Genomic DNA, 17,915 nt, shown 5'->3' on the forward strand with positions numbered 1-17,915 from the left:
ATTGTCCTCCATTAAAATGGAGTCTTTCGGAGTCTTAAGATCATTGGTTAAGGGTTTACCAGCCTTTTTTTGTCAGCTCTAATATTTGACACTGGACTTAAGTAAATACGCAGTTGCATCTTCGGTAGAAATCTCATTAAAATGGCCTTTTGCATTAAATAAGTTATTGAGGTGTAATTTGAAATTAGAAGTATACTATAAATGTTCCAAATGTTTGATATTTCATGAAACTTTTTCAGTATTAAGTGTTTCTTTTCTGGCTGTACTCAGACAAAATATAATTCTACCAAAATATTATGTACAAAATATCTTGATATGGAAATATTATCTGCAAGAATATCATTGTTAAGAATATCCATTTAAGGTAAGTAATATCGATTTTGAAAATATTGGTCATTAATATTGTGTACAAAAATATATCTGTTAATAATATCATTTTTTAGTTATTGTAATGCAGTTTAGTATATATTTTGAATGTATATGCTGTGGATGTGTTTACAGTGAGCAAAGTGTGTTTAAGACTGCAGTACAGGGGCAGAGCAGAGCAAAAATATAAAAACACTTGATGAAACACAGGTCCCCAAAAAGCAATTTAAAAAAAAGTTGTGAAATGTGACACATATGTTCCTGAAGTCATGTTTAACATTTAGAAGGCATTGGCTTGTGGGGACCCCCCCACACATACACACACACTGGCCAGACAAAAGTGGTATGTTAACACATCGAACACAGCCTTAATTCTTCAATGCCAAAACCAAAAATTAACAGTGCTAAAAATGTTCACGACAAAAAACATCCTCCGGAAGCATTACCCCACCTAAACACTGTTCGCAGGGGAAAAACGTGAAATACCACAAATACCACATTTTGTATTTTAATCCAATGCCATCCATGGCCTAATTGATGTTTTAATTGTTTAGACACCACAGAAACAGTTATTTCATGCACCCATGAGTAGTACAGAGCATACTGGCTGGAATGCCAAATGGCAGATGGGTCACATACTGAATTAAAGCAATCAATATTGCATACTTATTAAAAAACTTAAAGAAGAAAATGTACTGAACTATGCAACATTTTTCCTTTACAAAAGAAGATACATTTCTTACACAAAATAAATAGGCCCCTATTAAAACTGCAGCCCACCTACCACAATACATTTTAAAAATCTAATAAAAAGTACACATAAATTCAGGTGCATGCCCCCAGTCAAACAAACAACACCCTTATACACCAGTTTTCCTTGTGATATCTCAAAACAAAGTCCTTAAATCCAATGACAGATATACAACAGGCAAGGAGAGTGATCCTTCCAATTCCAAATCCCAATGAAAAAACACCAGGAGAAGGACAAAGCACTTGGAGGAGTCTGCTGGACTGGAACAGGAAGTTGGAGCCTCTGAGAGACTTCCTTCTGGTTTGAAAAATGCAAGATTGGTCGCGGCCGGAAGCCATGCGAGTTAGCGCAAAGTTGCCCGGGAGCTCTCTAGCACTGTGAGAAATCCTGCACACGCTCCCAAGTGGCCCAAGAGTCTTTTTGCTCACAGTTGAGCACCAAAAGAAAACTTGAGTGCGCAAACCGAAGAAACACCTCGGCTTCACCCCCAAATGGCAGAATTCAGGAATTCTGCTTTCCTCCATGGAGCGCGGAATGCCCGAATTCACACACACTCTGAGAGCAGAGTGAAGTTCACCACCCGGTCTTAGTCCCAGAACAACCCATTGCCCAGTAACCCTGGGCATAAAATTCCACTGCGCTCACAGAGTTTGCATATCTATGGCAACTCTGCGCTCCATGTGGAATGCGGAGTTGCCGGAAACTCCTTCCTCCACAACGGAGTAGAGTTTTATGTGTTCTCACACCCAAAATGCATTTTTGCATGCATGGGAGTGACTTACCGGGCACCTATGATCACCAACGATATTTCCCATCCATTCGCAAGCGCCCGAGACATGCTAGCCGGCCGCATGGTCTCGCAAGAGTTTGCAATTGCGAACACAACAGTTGGGCCCGCCATCAGACTTCCGGTGAAAGTATTGTAAAGAACGAGATCCCGAACACTCAGAATCTGCAATCTGGAGAAGGTTTTCTACCATCAGCATAAAAACCTTCTAGAAATGACGATTTGGATTTATAAAAAATCCTCAGATTGACATTTGGCTGTACTTTTTTGTGAAAGGAGTACTTTTTCTTTTATTACTTTTTTTGAAGAGGAAGGTAGTGCCCCAGAGTCTCCAACTTCCTGTTCCTGTCCATCAGGCTCCTCCCAGTGCTTTTCCCATCTCCTGTTCACTTTCAAAGACTTTCCCACCCCACCCATATTGGCAAGCAAATGGAAATGCCCCTGCACACCCAAATAGACAAGACAATACAAAGCACATTATAGTCTGTAAACCTCCCAGGAATCTACTATTAGGGGGATTGTGATTGTAAAGGAGGAAGATCAATGCCCCGATATGTGGCCCAACAAGACCACATTTTTCTATGTTTTTGGGGACAACCCCTCGCCTGGAAGACTGCTAATTCTGCACCTATGCATTTATCTAGTTCTCTACTCCACTTTCCATGTGTTGGCAGAGAGGTGCCTTTCCATAGTTAGACAATATCACGTTTGGCGATTGAGAGGGCAAGAATGAGAAGATGCTATTTTATCAGTTCCCACCTAGATCTTCAGTACTGTGAAGTAAAAACAAACAGGGATCGTGTGGTATGTCCTACGATAGCACCTCCTGAAGGCAGGATGATACCTTACGCCAAAAGGGATGTAGGTCCACACAGCTCCACACTGTATGGAGAAATGTTCCTTCCTCACTTTCACATCGTAAGTACTGCGGGGATGCCACTACTCCCATCTTCCAAAGACGGAGACAGGTAAAATACATGAGGTGAACATATTTAAATTGTATGAGATGGAATCTGGAAGCAACCGCAGCACCACAGGGACTGGCTATCGCCTCCGCCCAATCATCATCTGTTAAGTCTGGAATGCAATCCTGCCATGCTCTCCTTGTTTTGTGTAAAGTCGTGTTGGGATGCGTCATCAGTGTTTGATATATCTGTTGTATTTTGTGGGCTCCTATATGCCCCATAAGAAGTCAGGGAGGTTGGATATATTGGTGTGCGAGAGAGTCAAGGCATGACACAGCTGGAGGTACTTATAGAACTGAGTTTTGTGAAGATGGAACTCTTCCTGCAGTCGCTGAAATTATTTGAGCATGGTGTCCTGCAAAACGTCCCCAAAGGTAGAAATACCAATCAGGTCCCAATGACGGAACCCTTTCAGTGCAGCCACACATTCCAACACATTCGGTGGACCGTATATCGCCGCAGTATGATCGTTGTTTGACTGCCATGTGGCAAATGATCAAGGAGGTGTGCACTGGAGAGGAGCCGCAGGAGCAGAGTCTTTTCCAAAGCTGCATGCTCCAGTGCAAACGCCGGGTCTGTAGGTGGATTATACCATCAGTCGTTAATGATTAACAGATGCGCTGCAACATAGTAGGAGTATACATCGGCAGCCGTAGATTGCATACATGTCTGAATAGCCACATGACTCACGCCCCCATAAAAATGTATTATGTACAGCATTAATTTGTGCAAACCAGGCCCGTGGGATGTGATAAGAGAAATTCTGTAGACAGGAAAGGAACCTGGGGAGCGAGACCATCTTGAATATGGCCAACCGCCCATACAATGAAAGCGGTAGTGTAGACCAGACGGCTTTCTCCTCAAGGAGATTGGCAAGGAGCAGGTTGATATTGTGTGTCCATGAAGTCTCCGGATAGGGGGACACAAATACTCCCAAATATTGAAACCCTTCTGTGGCGTGTTTTATCTGGAAGGTCAAGGTGCACATACCCTGAGGGCCATACACAGGAAACAACACTGATTTAGTGGGGTTAGCATGAATCCCTGATTTCTGACCAAACACCCAAATGATCTACAGAATGCGTGGGCCCAAGATCCAGGGGTCGGTCATAAAAAGCAAGACAGCATCCGCGTAGAGCGCAATGCAGTCCGATAGTGAACGGGGCCAGTTGAAACCTCAAAGCACTGGATAACTATGAACCCACACTGCCAAGGGTTCTACCGCCAAGGGCTCCACCGCCAGGGCAAAGAGGAGAGGGGATAGGGGCACCCTTGAAATGTGCCCCGGCCAATTGAAAAGAAGGGGAAGCGATGACCAGCTATACATACAGAGGCCATGAGTTCAGTGTAGAGGAGGTTCCCATAAGCCAAAAATCTTGGACCAAGATGAATCGCTCCCAGGAGTTGTAAAAGGAACTCACAGCTGAGAGAGTCAAAAGCCTTATCCATATTCACTAGGAGTAAAGCAGTGGGACATCCAAGCTCTGGAGAAATCGCCATGGCATTATGAACCCGGCAAATATTATGTTGGGTGGCCTGATGCAGCCTAAAGCCAGACTGGTCCGGGTGGATCAGGTCCGGAATACATGCCCACAAACAATTCACCAGGACCTTCCCCAGGAATTTGGATTCAAAGTTTATTAAGGAGATAGGAAGATAGGAGGACGGATCCTCCGGTGGGTGGCCAGGCTTCAGAAAGAGGACAATCTCGGCCTGACGCCAATCCTGGGGAAGCAGGCACTGCTCAAGGGATCATGTCCAGCAAATGCGGACTCAGCGCTGCCATATGAGAGCAAAAAAACTCCATAGGGAACCCATTCAGACCCGGAACACGACCTGGGCGCGTTATATTGACTGCAGCTGTCAGCCTCGCGATGGTAATGGGGGCATCTAATTGTTCTCTCATATGGGTCGACAACCGCTGGGGGGAATATCATGTAGGAACTCGCTATAACATCACCAGATACCTGTTCCCTGTGGGTCTATAGGGCAGAAAAGTGACAGACAAATTCCTCTACCACCTATGTTGGTGCAGTACGCAGGACACCATCACTAACCCTGATGGAGGGGCCCGTGGCTGGGCCCTGCCGGGCTTGACATAATCTATGCAGCATTTTACTAGATTTATCCCCCATTGATATATCCTGTCCTGGGATGCCAGCCAGACGTTCTTCGCCTCCCTTTGTCCAATGGTAGTGTAGCTGCTGTTATGCACCCCTTTCTTCAAGTTCGAACCTCGGAGCGGAACGCTTACGCTTATCATTAGTCCTATAGCTAATGTCCACCCCTCGAATGGTGGGCTTCAGGGCTTCCCACAGGGTAGCTCTTGAAGGAACACAATCTACATTCAAGGAGAGATAATCCTGGATTGCAGTAATGAAGCACTCCTGATAATCTGGATCACGTAGATGCCACGGGGACATCCGCCATCTGAACAGGGTTTTTAAAAATGTAGGAGGAGTGTCTCCGTAACCGGCGAATGATTGGATAACCCTCTCGGATGATGCAAGATCTGGAAGAACCTGTGGACATAACTCTGTAGTGTAGACATATAGTCCAAGTGGGACATAGATCCATGCACCGCCAATATGTATGTCTCTGTGGGTGTTATGTGCACCACAAGTCCACCCAACTCAGCATCCTGGCAAGCAAAGACAGCCCACGAGGCGCTCGCTGGGGCCCCCCTAGACCCACCTTCTGTTGCATGATGTCATTATGTTGTTCCTATCACCCCCCAACAGAGTAAGACCCCCAGGGAGCTCACCCCACAGCCGAGCCTGGAATTCCACAAATGTAGCCTGGAGGGGCGGGGGAGCATACACACTACCCAACGTGAGGGGTTCACCGTAGAGTGTCCCCGTCAGGAGAACATACCGACCCCCAGGGTCCACCCAATGTTCAGTAAGGTGAAAAGGAACACAGGCATGAATAAGGATGGTGGTCCCACTGGAACCCCTGTTGAACCCTGCATGGAAGACCTGTTGAAATCTGAATCTAGCCAAACACGGGGCCTTATTGCTGAGGAGGTGAGTCTCCTGTAGAAAGAGAATGTCTTCCCCATATTGCTTGGCTTCCCCAAGGTTAGCCCCCGTTTTACTTTATTAAGCAAGCCCGAACATTCCACGACACCAGCATCAGGTTAACTATATGGGAAGTTGTTAATGCTGAATGAGCCATGTATCTAGTCTGGGTTAAGTATGGGCGAAATTTGCGAATTCGCGTTGCGCAAATTCGCGCGAAATCGAATTTGCAATCCGCAAAATCAGCGAATTCGTGCTAATTTGCGGATTTTTATTTTTTTGCGTGTTCGCAGGGCTTTTGCGTGTTCGCGGGCCGCTTGCATGGCAAAGTTACCCATGCGGTCGTGTATGGGCACAGCACCCTCTGGTTCACCACTGCCACCCTCTGGTTCATCACTGCCACCCTCTGGTTCACCACTGCCACCCTCTGGTTCCCCCCTGCCACCCTCTAGTTCACCCCTGCCACCCTCTGGTGCACCACTGACACCCTCTGTTTCAGCACTGCCACTCTCTGGGTAACCCCTGCCACCCTCTGGTTCAGCACTGTCACCCTCTGGTTCACCACTGCCACCCTCTGGTTCACGAATGCCACCCTCTGGTTCATCACAGCACCTCTGGTTCACCGCTGCCACCCTCTGGTTAACCACTGTCACCCTCTGGTTCAGCACTGCCACCCTCTGGTTCACCACTGCCACCCTCTGGTTCACCCCTGCCACCCTCTGGTTCACCACAGCCACCCTCTGGTTCATCACAGCACCCTCAGGTTCACCCCTGCCACCCTCTGGTTCAGCACTGTCACCCTCTGGTTCACCACTGCCATCCTCTGGTACACCACTGCCACCCTCTGGTTCAACACAGCACCTCTGGTTCACCACTGCCACCCTCTGGTTAACCACTGTGACCCTCTGGTTCAGCACTGCCACCCTCTGGTTCACCAATGCCACTCTCTGGTTCACCACTGCTACCCTCTGGTTCACCCATGCCACCCGCTGGTTCACCACTGCCACCCTCTGGTTCACCCCTGCCACCATCTGGTTTATCACTGCCACCCTCTGGTTCACCCCTGCCACCCTCTGATTCAGCACTGCCACCCTCTGGTTCAGCACTATCACCCTATGGTTCACCCCTGCCACCCTCTGGTTCATCACTGTCACCCTCTGGTTCATCACTGCCACCCTCTGGTTCACCACTGCCACCCTCTACCAAGACCTTTTGTGATGCAGCGGCAGCACAAAAGATGCGCCATGGTGCTGGGTATTAACAACGTGACGCATCTGAGAGATGTGTCACGTTGTAAAGCCCTGCGCCATCAGGAGGCGTTCCGGCGCAGGGGAGGGCGTTCCTGTGCAGGAACGCCTCCTAAAAGTGGCTGAGTGATATCTACAAGATCACTTTTAGGCCAATGCTGCGTCAAAACCCTGCGCCTGCCTGAAGGAGGCGCAAGCCTTGATGCAGCATTGGGGAGATAGGGCCCCCCAGGGCATTGCTGGAGCTACGTCGTAAGCGCGACGCAGCTGCAGCAATGCGCTACTTTTACGGCACAGATGCATGACGCATCTGTGCCGTTTTTGCCACATGGTGCGCCGCATTGTAAATGCGGTGCACCATGGGTGGCGGAGCTGCGGCACACAATAAATGGCACATCCCTGGAGATGCGCCAGTTATTGTAAATCTGCCCCTATACATTTAGCCAACGAGGGAGCACTTACTGATTAGACAGTAGAAAGTACTCCAGTTGAGTAGAGGTATTGCACAAAAAGTTGGCATCTTCGTGGACAAACACGCAGGGTGGGATTCATTCTGCCCCCTGTTAGACTCGTTTTTCTGCCCTTCTGCCCTCTGTTAGACTCGTTTTTCCCTTGTTTTTCTGCCCTTCTGCCCTCTGTAAGGCTCGTTTTCCACTTTTTTTTTTTTTTTGTTCCTCATCTCAACCATGGCTAGCCCGTCGGTACCGTGGACTAGGAAAAATGAGATATGAGAGGTAGACATGCTGTCTCAGTGCAGGACTGGTTGGGGTGCAATCATAATGCGGATCCGTCAAGACCCTACAGCTTTGTCATTGTCCCAGCTGATCTCTGCCCCTTGTGCACCATTTGACAGGTGATTGCCATTAACCAGATTCCACCATTGCTGTTACCACTAATTCGCCTTAAAGAAAGGGCGACAGTGATAGAGCGAAGAGAGTATGTCATGGCTTCGTAATCATTGGAACTGGGAAAAAAAAAACATCTCAAGTTATTGGGACCAATCAAGTTTCGACCAAAAAGCTCTTTTATCAGGTTTACCAGCCCTTGAAAGATCCATTTTAGATATTTGTAGCATGGAGGAACACCAGTCATGCAACGTCGGAGGAGAAACCTCTTTCCACCGCCTGCAGATTTCACGTCGAGCCACCAGCATTGAGTAGATCAAAAGGTTGTTATTAGCATTTCGCTTTTTGTCCACTACTCCAAAAATTACCAGGCGGAGATCTATACTCACAATGGAGCCTATTGAGGATGTTAATCTATTGCCTATTGATTGCCAGTAAGATGTTAGATGTGGGCAATCATAAAACATATGAGCATCCGAGGCTGCCACTTGGCCACAACGGGGACAAGCCACTGGTACGCCTGTTGAAAATTTAGTCAACCTCTGAGGTGAATAGTAAGCCCTGTGAAGGGTAAAAAGGTGGTTTCTGCGAAGCCAGGCAGGTTTGACAATATCCCAAAGAACATTGCAAGAGATTAACCATAGTTCATGCAAATTTATTGTAGGCAATAGGGAGCCCCACAACTGGTCTGGAAGATGGAATTCCCTGTCGATCTCTTCTAAGATTAGATTATAGAAGTAGGAGACCTCCTTGGGTGCTGGTGACTTGTCAAGTAGAGAAGATTCCAGTTGGCTACTTCCTCCTAAAGGTGGTTGTTGGCGACGAGGGGGCCCAGTTCTTTGTGCTTGTGCCCAGCTTGTAAGAATTTTAATCTAGAGAGATTAGGGCCTACCTTGCTCACTAGGTGTTCCCAAGAGAACATATCCCCTTCAAAAAAGAGATCTCCCCATATTGAGATACCAGCGTCTTTTAGTGGGCTTATCAATGTGTCTTTGGTCCAACATGGGGGAGCAGGAAGATCCGATATAGGAGATCTATTAGAGTGGTAGCCTATTTTAGTAGTGACTCGTAGGTTATACCAAGTTCTTGCAAGACCCTGCAGTACCTTCAGTTTGATCTTTTTAAAAAATTTGGGGTCTCCGAACTTGAATAAAAAACCCAACTGACTTAGACCTTCACACTGTAGTAATGTTGAAAACATTAACCCGATGCCTTGATCTAATGGAGTTTTAAGTAACATTTGGGCGTGTGTCACCTGAAAGGCCCAAGCATAAATCTGGAGGTCAGGACCAGCCAAACCACCCTTCTCCCTACGACGCCTCAATTTGCTCCAAGCAATTCTTGCACTCTTGTTCCTCCAGACAAATGAGGTGATGTCACTCTGCATCTTTGCTATCAGTGTTTTGTCAAAGTAAAGTGGTAGACTATTGAAAATAAAAGTCAACCTAGGTAGGATAGACATCTTGACTAAGTTTGACCGACCCAGGAGCGATAGTGGAAGATGACCCCAAGAACTCATTAGTTTCCTACATTCTTTAGCCACCAAAGTAAAGTTTGTAGAGGCAATCAAATTGATATCCTTTACAATTTTTATGCCAAGATATCTCATGTTGTCACAGGGTTGCACCGGAAGCCCCGTTGCTGTACCATTCCACACCATAACCTCGGTCTTAGTGGCATTTACTTCATAGCCAGAGATGTTGCCAAATTGTTGTGCTAAGTTTATGACTGTCGGAAACGCAGTGTTGATATCTGAAGTTATAATCATAATATCGTCAGCATACAGGGATACTTTTTTTATCCAATCTCTATATCTGAAAGGTATGATGTTTATATCCTCCCGGATTTTTTGAGTAAATGGCTCGATATAGTGATCGAAGAGCAGTGGCGAAAGCGGGCAACCCTGCCGAGTACCCCTAGTGATGGTAAATGGTTCCGACAGTCCGTATTTAACCAAGACCGAGGCCGATGGATTATGGTACAGCAGTTCCACCGCTCTACGGAAGGCCCGACCCACGCCGAATTTTTCCAAGGCCCCCAACAGGTATACCCAATTGACCCTGTCGAAGGCCTTGGCTGCGTCCAACGTGAGAATAGCCAAAGGCAGCGATGAGCTAGTTGCCATATCAATCGCTCCTATTAAGTCATATGTCAGTTCAAAAAGCTGGCGGTCTTTAACAAAGCCCTTTTGATTTGGGTGTAGAACTGAAGGAGCGACCTGCCCCAACCTTTTGGCTAGATGTGACGCAAAGATATTGTAGTCTGCATTAAGTATTGAGATAGGGCGATACGAGCCGCAGGCGGTGGATGCCTTCCCTGGTTTCAAAATTAGCGTGATCGAAGCTTTATTCCACGTTGTGGGCGGTGAATCACCATCTATCAGAACTTGATTAAATAACCTGGTGAGAAAAGGAGCAATATCAGCTTTAAGATGTTTATATATCTCTGCCGGCAGGCCATCAGGCCCCGCCGCCTTTCCACACTTACTGTTGAGTATGGCAGTTGATACCTCTTCTACCGTTATGGGCTGATCTAAAAAAGCCACTTGTTTTGTAGATAATGATGGCAGTGAAGTTTTATTAAGCCAATTTCCTACATTGTCAGAGGAGATGTTATTATCCTCTCGGTAAATAGCCTGGAAAAAGTCTTTAAAGGCTGACCTGATTTCTGGGTCAGAGGATACTGTGCCGGAGCCAGTATCGACTCAATATTGTTGCGAGTCTGATCAGTTCTAGACTTCCAGGCTAATAATTTGCCCGCCCCTTCACCAAATTCAAAATTGGCTAATTTGCTAGCTTCCCACCTTTGCAAAATACGTTGGTTTAGTAGAGAGGCTAGACGCCCTTTAAGCTTTATCAAGTCCTCCCGTTTAGCCAGTATGACATGCTCAGGAGCATTGTTAAGATTGTCTAACTCTGATTGGGCTATCGATATATTAGTCTGTATCAACGCGACCCCTTTGGTATACTGCTTTTTTCGAAACGAAGTTTTGTTCTTAATGACCCCTCTCAGAAAACATTTGAAGGCGTCCCATACTGTACTAGAGCAAGCAGAACCGATATTAACTTTAAAGAATTCTTGTGTTTCCACTCTAATATACTCCAAGTCATCAGGAGATGTAAGGAAAGACCTGTCAATTGACCATGACCTAATCGGGGGTTGAGATTGCAGTTCAAGGTCTAGGAGTACCGCCGAGTTATCCGACAGATGAGATGGTAGATAAGTTAAACTCTTAACTGATTTATCCAGGATTTTATTTACTAGAAAATAATCGATCCTTGATCTGTGACGATACTTGTAATTTTGGAAGGAAAAGCCAGTTTTCTTTCCCCATCTTGCTCTCCAAATATCAATAAATCCATATTGATGCATAGATTTAAGCAAAAAGTCTCTGGATTTAGAGAGAGCAAGTTGTCGGCCAGAAGTGGACTTATCCAACAAAGGGTCAAGCACGATATTAAAGTCTCCCGCTTTTATTATTGGCTCTGGAAAATACAAGAGCTCAGAAAACAGCGAGGCCAGGGCAGAGGGATCATCTCGGTTAGGCCCGTAATATCCAACCAACGTGACACATGTACCGCCTAACATGACAGCCGCAATTACCCACCTACCCAAGGGATCAGCCTTCTGTTTCAAGAGTCTTGCTGTAATAGTTTTTTTAAATAGAATGGTAACCCCTCTAGTGTTAACTGTTTGAGAGGTGGCAACAAATAAATCTATCCACCTGTTTTTTTTACCAGATCTGATACTTCAGCTTCAACTAGATGTGTCTCCTGGAGTATAATGACCTGCGTATCAAAATCACAGATGTATTGTAGAATTGTGTTGGATCTGGGTTTGGTGCGCAGGCCATTAACGTTCCAGGATAGAATCTTAATGGTACTCATAGTTGATAAATCTAGTGATGCTGGGCCCTACTGACTTACGCCCCTTAATACTACTTGGAAATGCACGATTCGTCCACTTTTCACATATGCGATTGTCGACTGCCAATTTGGAGATGAGAAACGTTTTATTTTTTATTACCCTTACCCTTACCCTTACCCGCGTGAAAGCCCCGCCCTCCCCTGAGGAACCCCTGATTAACCAACCGGAACATGTCCGGTTTGTGATACCCCTGACCCTGTCTAAGCTTAGGCAAGGCGTTGGTGACTGTAGTAGTTGAGGGCTAAGTAAATCTAATAACAGTTAAGCCTATTGTAGTCATACTCAGAATTAGTTGAGTTGCCCTAACTTGTGACTCTATGAAGAGTTTTAGAGGTTTGTGTATATAGTCGTGCACCTTGTGTTTTACTTTTTTTTATTTTTTGTTTTCCCTTTCTACTTTATTATTATTTTTTACCTTTTCTTCTTTCTCCCTTCTTCACTTCTTTTTTTCTTACCCTTTTTTCCCTCCTTTCTTCCCTCTTTCTTTCCTCTTCTTTTTCCTTCTTTTTTTCTTCTTTTATCTTTTCCTTTCTTCCTTTTTTTCCTTCCCCCTTCTCCTCCTCCTCTCTTTTCTTTTTTGTGTTTTTTTTTCTATTTTCTTCTATTCTAAGTTAACTTATTTTCTACTCTTCTTCTCTTCTACTGCGGGGGTTTATGTCAAAACTTTATAGACAACAATATAAGGGAACCCACTAAATTCTCGGTTTAAAACTAACCTACCGTCAATTTTTAGAGGTGCCTATGCTCATTAGTAGCTCGTCTGCAGCCTGAACTGTTCGGATATTAAACATTTTATTATTGAACATGATCTTCAGTGCTGCAGGGAAACTTAGCTGCACAGAGGCCCCCAAATTTCTAAATGCCTCCATTCTCCTACCCAGCTCCCACTGCCTATCGAGGGTCGCCCTCGACAGGTCAGATCGTACCTGAAAAGAGAAACCCTCCCCAGACAGGGATTTTTGTTTAAGGGCAAGGTTAAGAATGTGGTCCTTCAAAAGAAAAGTGTGGAAGTTCACCAGGATCTTGCGGGGCTTTGTCCGCTGCGGATTACGCCTGAAGGGATCCCTGTGAATCCGTTGGATGTCTAGATTGAGTTCCTCCTCTGTATGCGTTAAGTTTAAAGATTTTATGAGGAGTTGTAATAATGTATGCCTTGATGTTGGTTCCTTCGCTTCCCTCTGATACATTCAAGATGCGAATATTACAGGGCCTCGCAATGTTTTCCAGGGTCTCCATTCTATTGGCTAGTAGAATGTCCTCTTTTTTGAGTTTCACTATTTCTTCCTTGTCATTATCTAATTCTAGGGACATTGCCGCAGTTGTTTCTTCCAACACCCCGGTTCTTGAAAAAAGCCCGTCTATTTTGTTATCCAGTGATTCACAGTATGTCCTGATCTCTTTTTGAATTTTAGATGACTCCTCAAAGCCACGTTTGATGTCGGCCGACGCATTAGAAATCATGGTTAGAACTGAGGAGAGATCCAAAGGAGAAGCAGAGGCAGTGGCAACTGCAGTTGGTTGTGTTTCAGTGCTATGAAATGGGTCAAGAGCTGGTTGCAACTGAATATTCTGAATATTCTGATCCACATTTAGAGGGGCCTCAAGTAGTGGGTGATGTTGAATGTCCAACTCTAAATCTACTGGCTCAAGACTTGCATCTGTTTCCAAACTGGTGCATTTACCAGAGAGGCTAGAGTCTTCCACTTCTGTGATACTAGTGGATACGGCTGGGATCAAGTCAGACCTATTGAGTCTTGAAGAACTGCTAGGGCTATTTCTGCCATTGATAAGCTGCTCCTTTGGTTCCTCTAGAGGTGGAGCTGCATTTGCTGACGTAGTATTTTCGGTGGGCAAACCTCCCCTCTCATTGGGTTGACTCTCGTTATGTAGCTCCCCTTCCAATATTTGTGGACAAGAGGCCATACAACTAGATGTAGCAGGGCTTGAATTTGTGTCTGAAGACACACAAGATGGGGGGGGACTACTCTGTGGGAGGCTCAGGACCTGAGGTATGGCCTTGAAATATGACCGCAGAGAAGGTGTTATCTTTGAACCGGAATCCAGAACTGATTTTACTGCCTTGGCTTTTTTGGCCCGTTTAGGTTTGACCTCTGAAGAGAGGTAAGAAGAGGATTTAGATGGCGTTCTATTGGTGCTGCAGGCACTGCCGCTGTTGCTAGCGGTTATTACACTAGTTAGATTAGTCGATTTAGGTCCCGCTACAATATGGTCTCGGTCCTCCCCCCCAATCAGCTGTGTGGATTCCAGAGCTGAAGTGGCAAACAAGTTTAGTTTACCGCGATTAGACTTCCGGAGGAACATGGCGGCAGCAGGCTAGCTGCCGCGGTACCCCGCTCTAAGCTTTAGCAGAGCGTTTGGGCTTTTCTTCCACGAATGAGGGCAATATCCGGCTATATCCGAGTATCAGCACTGCTAGCGTTTTTCTGTTACTGCTGAATACTTATTTTTGCAATATATCTCTTTTTACTGAAGATTTCCTGCAATCACCGGGCCGCTTGATCCGATCTCCTTCGCTCTCCATGCATGTGCATGGGGGCGTGTTTCAGTCTGATTCGGTGTCTGCTCTACCGAGTGTCTCCCTGCTGCAGCCGACTCTGCTTCTGAGCCAGCCCCGGACTTGGTTTTCGTTGTCGTCGGCGGTGCCGTGGAAGTGGCACCGGGCCGCCCTGGAGCTCCGTCGTGGGAGGCAGGTCCGCTCCCTCCGCAGAGACTTTCTTCCTGGGACTGCTGGTGGAGAGGACTGCGTGACGGCATTGGTGGGCGTGACCGTTAACATCTCAGAGCCGGCTTTGGCAACTCGACCGGAGGCAGCAGTGGAGTTCAATAAACCCGGACTGACGGCAAACAAGGTGAAGGGGAGCCAGGGAGAGGGGGAAGCAGTGGCTAATCAACTTTTGAGGGCGCTAGATGAGCCGTCTGGAGAGGGATCCGAAGAGGGCTTTGCTGGGCTGGAAGAAGGGTCAAAACTTGGTGCAGGGACTCTAGAGCAGAGCACTAGGTTGGCTAATAATCCTTATTCCCTCAGAAGTCATACCTTAGCCCGACATGACTTTTCCATAAAACTGACTCCAGCAACAACTAATAAGGGGCACAGAGGAAAAAAAAAGGCCGCAAAAAACCGGGAGTCTATACCATCACCGAGGAGGCTCGTTTTCCCCTTGTTTTTCTGCCCTTCTGGCCCCTGTTAGACTCGCTTTTTGTGCCCTTCTGCCCTCTGTTAGACTCATTTTTCCCTTGTTTTTCTGCCCTTCTGCCCTCTGTTAGACTCGTTTTTTGTGCCCTCCTGCCCTCTTAGACTCATTTTTGTGCCTCTCTGCCCCGTTAGACTAGTTTTTTGTGCCCTTCTCCCTCTGTTAGACTCGTTTTTCCCTTGTTTTTCTGCCCTCCTGTCCACTGTTAGACTGGTTTTTTGTGCCCTTCTGCCCTCTGTTAGACTCGTTTTTCCTTTGTTTTTCTGCGCTTCTGCCCTTTGTTAGACTGCTTTTTGTGCCTTTCTGCCCTCTGCATCACCACATCATCACTCAGCGCTACCCCAGCATCACTCAGCACCACCACATTATTTATTTAATTTATTTATTTATTTAAACACTTGTAAAGCGCTACAAAGGCCCTTGGGCATCTCGGCATCTTATCACTCAGCACCACCACATTATCACTCAGCACCACCACAGCACCACTCAGCACCACCACAGCATCACTCAGCACCACCACAGCATCACTCAGCACCACCACAGCATCACTCAGAACCACCACAGCACCACTCAGCACCACCACAGCACCACTCAGTGCCACCACAGCATCACTCAGCACCACATTATTATCACTCAGCACCACCACAGCACCACTCAGCACCGCCACAGCATCACTCAGCACCACCACAGCATCACTCAGCACCACCACAGCACCACTCAGCACCACCACAGCATCACTCAGCACCACCACAGCATCACTCAGAACCACCACAGCATCACTCAGCACCACCACAGCATCACTCAGAACCACCACAGCACCACTCAGCACCACCACAGCACCACTCAGTGCCACCACAGCATCACTCAGCACTACCACAGCATCACTCAGCACCACATTATCACTCAGCATCACCACAGCACCACTCAGCACCACCACAGCATCACTCAGCACCACCACAGCATCACTCAGCACCACCACAGCACCACTCAACACCACCCCAGCATCACTCAGCACCATCCCAGTATCACTCGGCACTACCACAGCACCACTCAGCATCACCACAGCACCTCTCACCACCACCACAGCACCACTCAGCGCCACCCCAGCATCAATCTGTGCAACCATTCAACAACAACTGGTTCAAATATGTCCTCTCAATGTTTCAAACTTTATTACAAATGTCACAAAAAGATATTAATATTTCACTTCTGTTCTTGGATTTTCGTCACAATAAAATACACTGAACATAATCTTCACAAAAGGGTTTTACAAAAGTTTAAGCTATTGCCATTATAAATTAAAATCACTTTTATTTAATTATTAATTATTTAAAAAAATTAAAAGCCATTGTAATTTGTAATATCAATACAGCTAAGTCACGTAAATACAAAACATGTTGCATTAGAAATGCTATAGGTGTCACATTTGCAAAAGTTATAAGTATTGGAATTGTAAATGACAAAGCTATTAACATAGCTATTTTCAAAACCAACACATAAATAAAAACAATTGTCATTTACAAGACCAATAGCTCAAACATTCCTAATGCGAAACCTATTGCATTGCAAATGCTTGTTTTTATATCTGTCAGTGCTTCCTGTTGATGTTTAATTTTCGTGACAGGTGCCTCATTGCCTACTTGTAAATATTCTCTGACCCTGCTTCAAGGGTCAGAGCAGGGTCAGAGAATAGTTGCAAGTAGGCAACGAGGTGCCAGGAAGCACTTACAGGCTTACAGCAGCAGGTGCCCAAGTTGAAGTTAATTTCTTTGTAACCCTTTTGTAAAAGGTTACAAAAAATTAGCTTCAACTTTTGCACCTGCTGCTGTAACCCTGTAAGTGCTTGGCTGAAAATTCGTCCCCGCTTATTCGCGGATTTTACCGCGATTTCGCGAGATTCGCGGATCGCGAAATCACGGAAAATCCACAAATTCCGCGAGCGGAACGAATTTTCAGCCCATGCTTAGTCTGGAGCAGTAGTTTGCCTATTGAGGAGTGGGATGTGCGTCTGCAGTTACAAACACCAATAAAACCAACCTTACAATTATGAAACCTCCCACCCGTCATTGAGCCCCCACCCAATACTGCCATAAACAAGGAGCATCTGTCAAGGTAAGGGGAACCTCAGGACCCAAATCATGGACCCCAAGGAACCCCCTCCAATGGATCGCAACCCCCCCACCAAACATAAACCTTGGGTAGCTAGTGGCCGTGCAGGCCAACCACCATGTGTAACAGTCAACTTTGCTCGGTGCCTACTGATCAGGGCAAGTCCAATCCACAAACAGCCCGTTATATGTGAATAAGGATATCACAAGCCGTGGGTCGGTCAAGAAGCTTTCACAGGACTGGAGGATCGACGTTCAGAGCCAGAGCAATGCCGGCACTTTGACTTTGTTCGACATGATCGATTCCATTGCGAGCCAACAGAGGAATCTGATTCCAGCTGCAGCAGATAATGTGGCTTCAGATGGGCCCTTTCATCGGACCAGGCAAGACCACTTCAGGATAGTCAAAAGAGAATGTTTTAGGGTTATAGATCACTCGGAGCCTGGTGGGATACAGGAGAATGTAAGAGATGTTGAGTTCACGTAACCTCCATTTTACTGCAATGAAAGAGCTGTTGTTGTTGCTGCCCCAGGAGGGTGTAATCTGGAAAGATCATAATGGGCCTTGAGCCGAAGACGAGTTTGTCTTTATTTTCTAGGGCATGTTGCAGCACAGCGTCCCGATCTGCATAGTTTAAGAGCCTGGCAATGACCAGCCATGGATTTTCTCTAGGAAGAGGCTTTCAT

This window comes from Lissotriton helveticus, chromosome 2_1 (assembly GCF_964261635.1).
Source record: "Lissotriton helveticus chromosome 2_1, aLisHel1.1, whole genome shotgun sequence".
NCBI classification, from domain to species: Eukaryota; Metazoa; Chordata; class Amphibia; order Caudata; family Salamandridae; genus Lissotriton; species Lissotriton helveticus.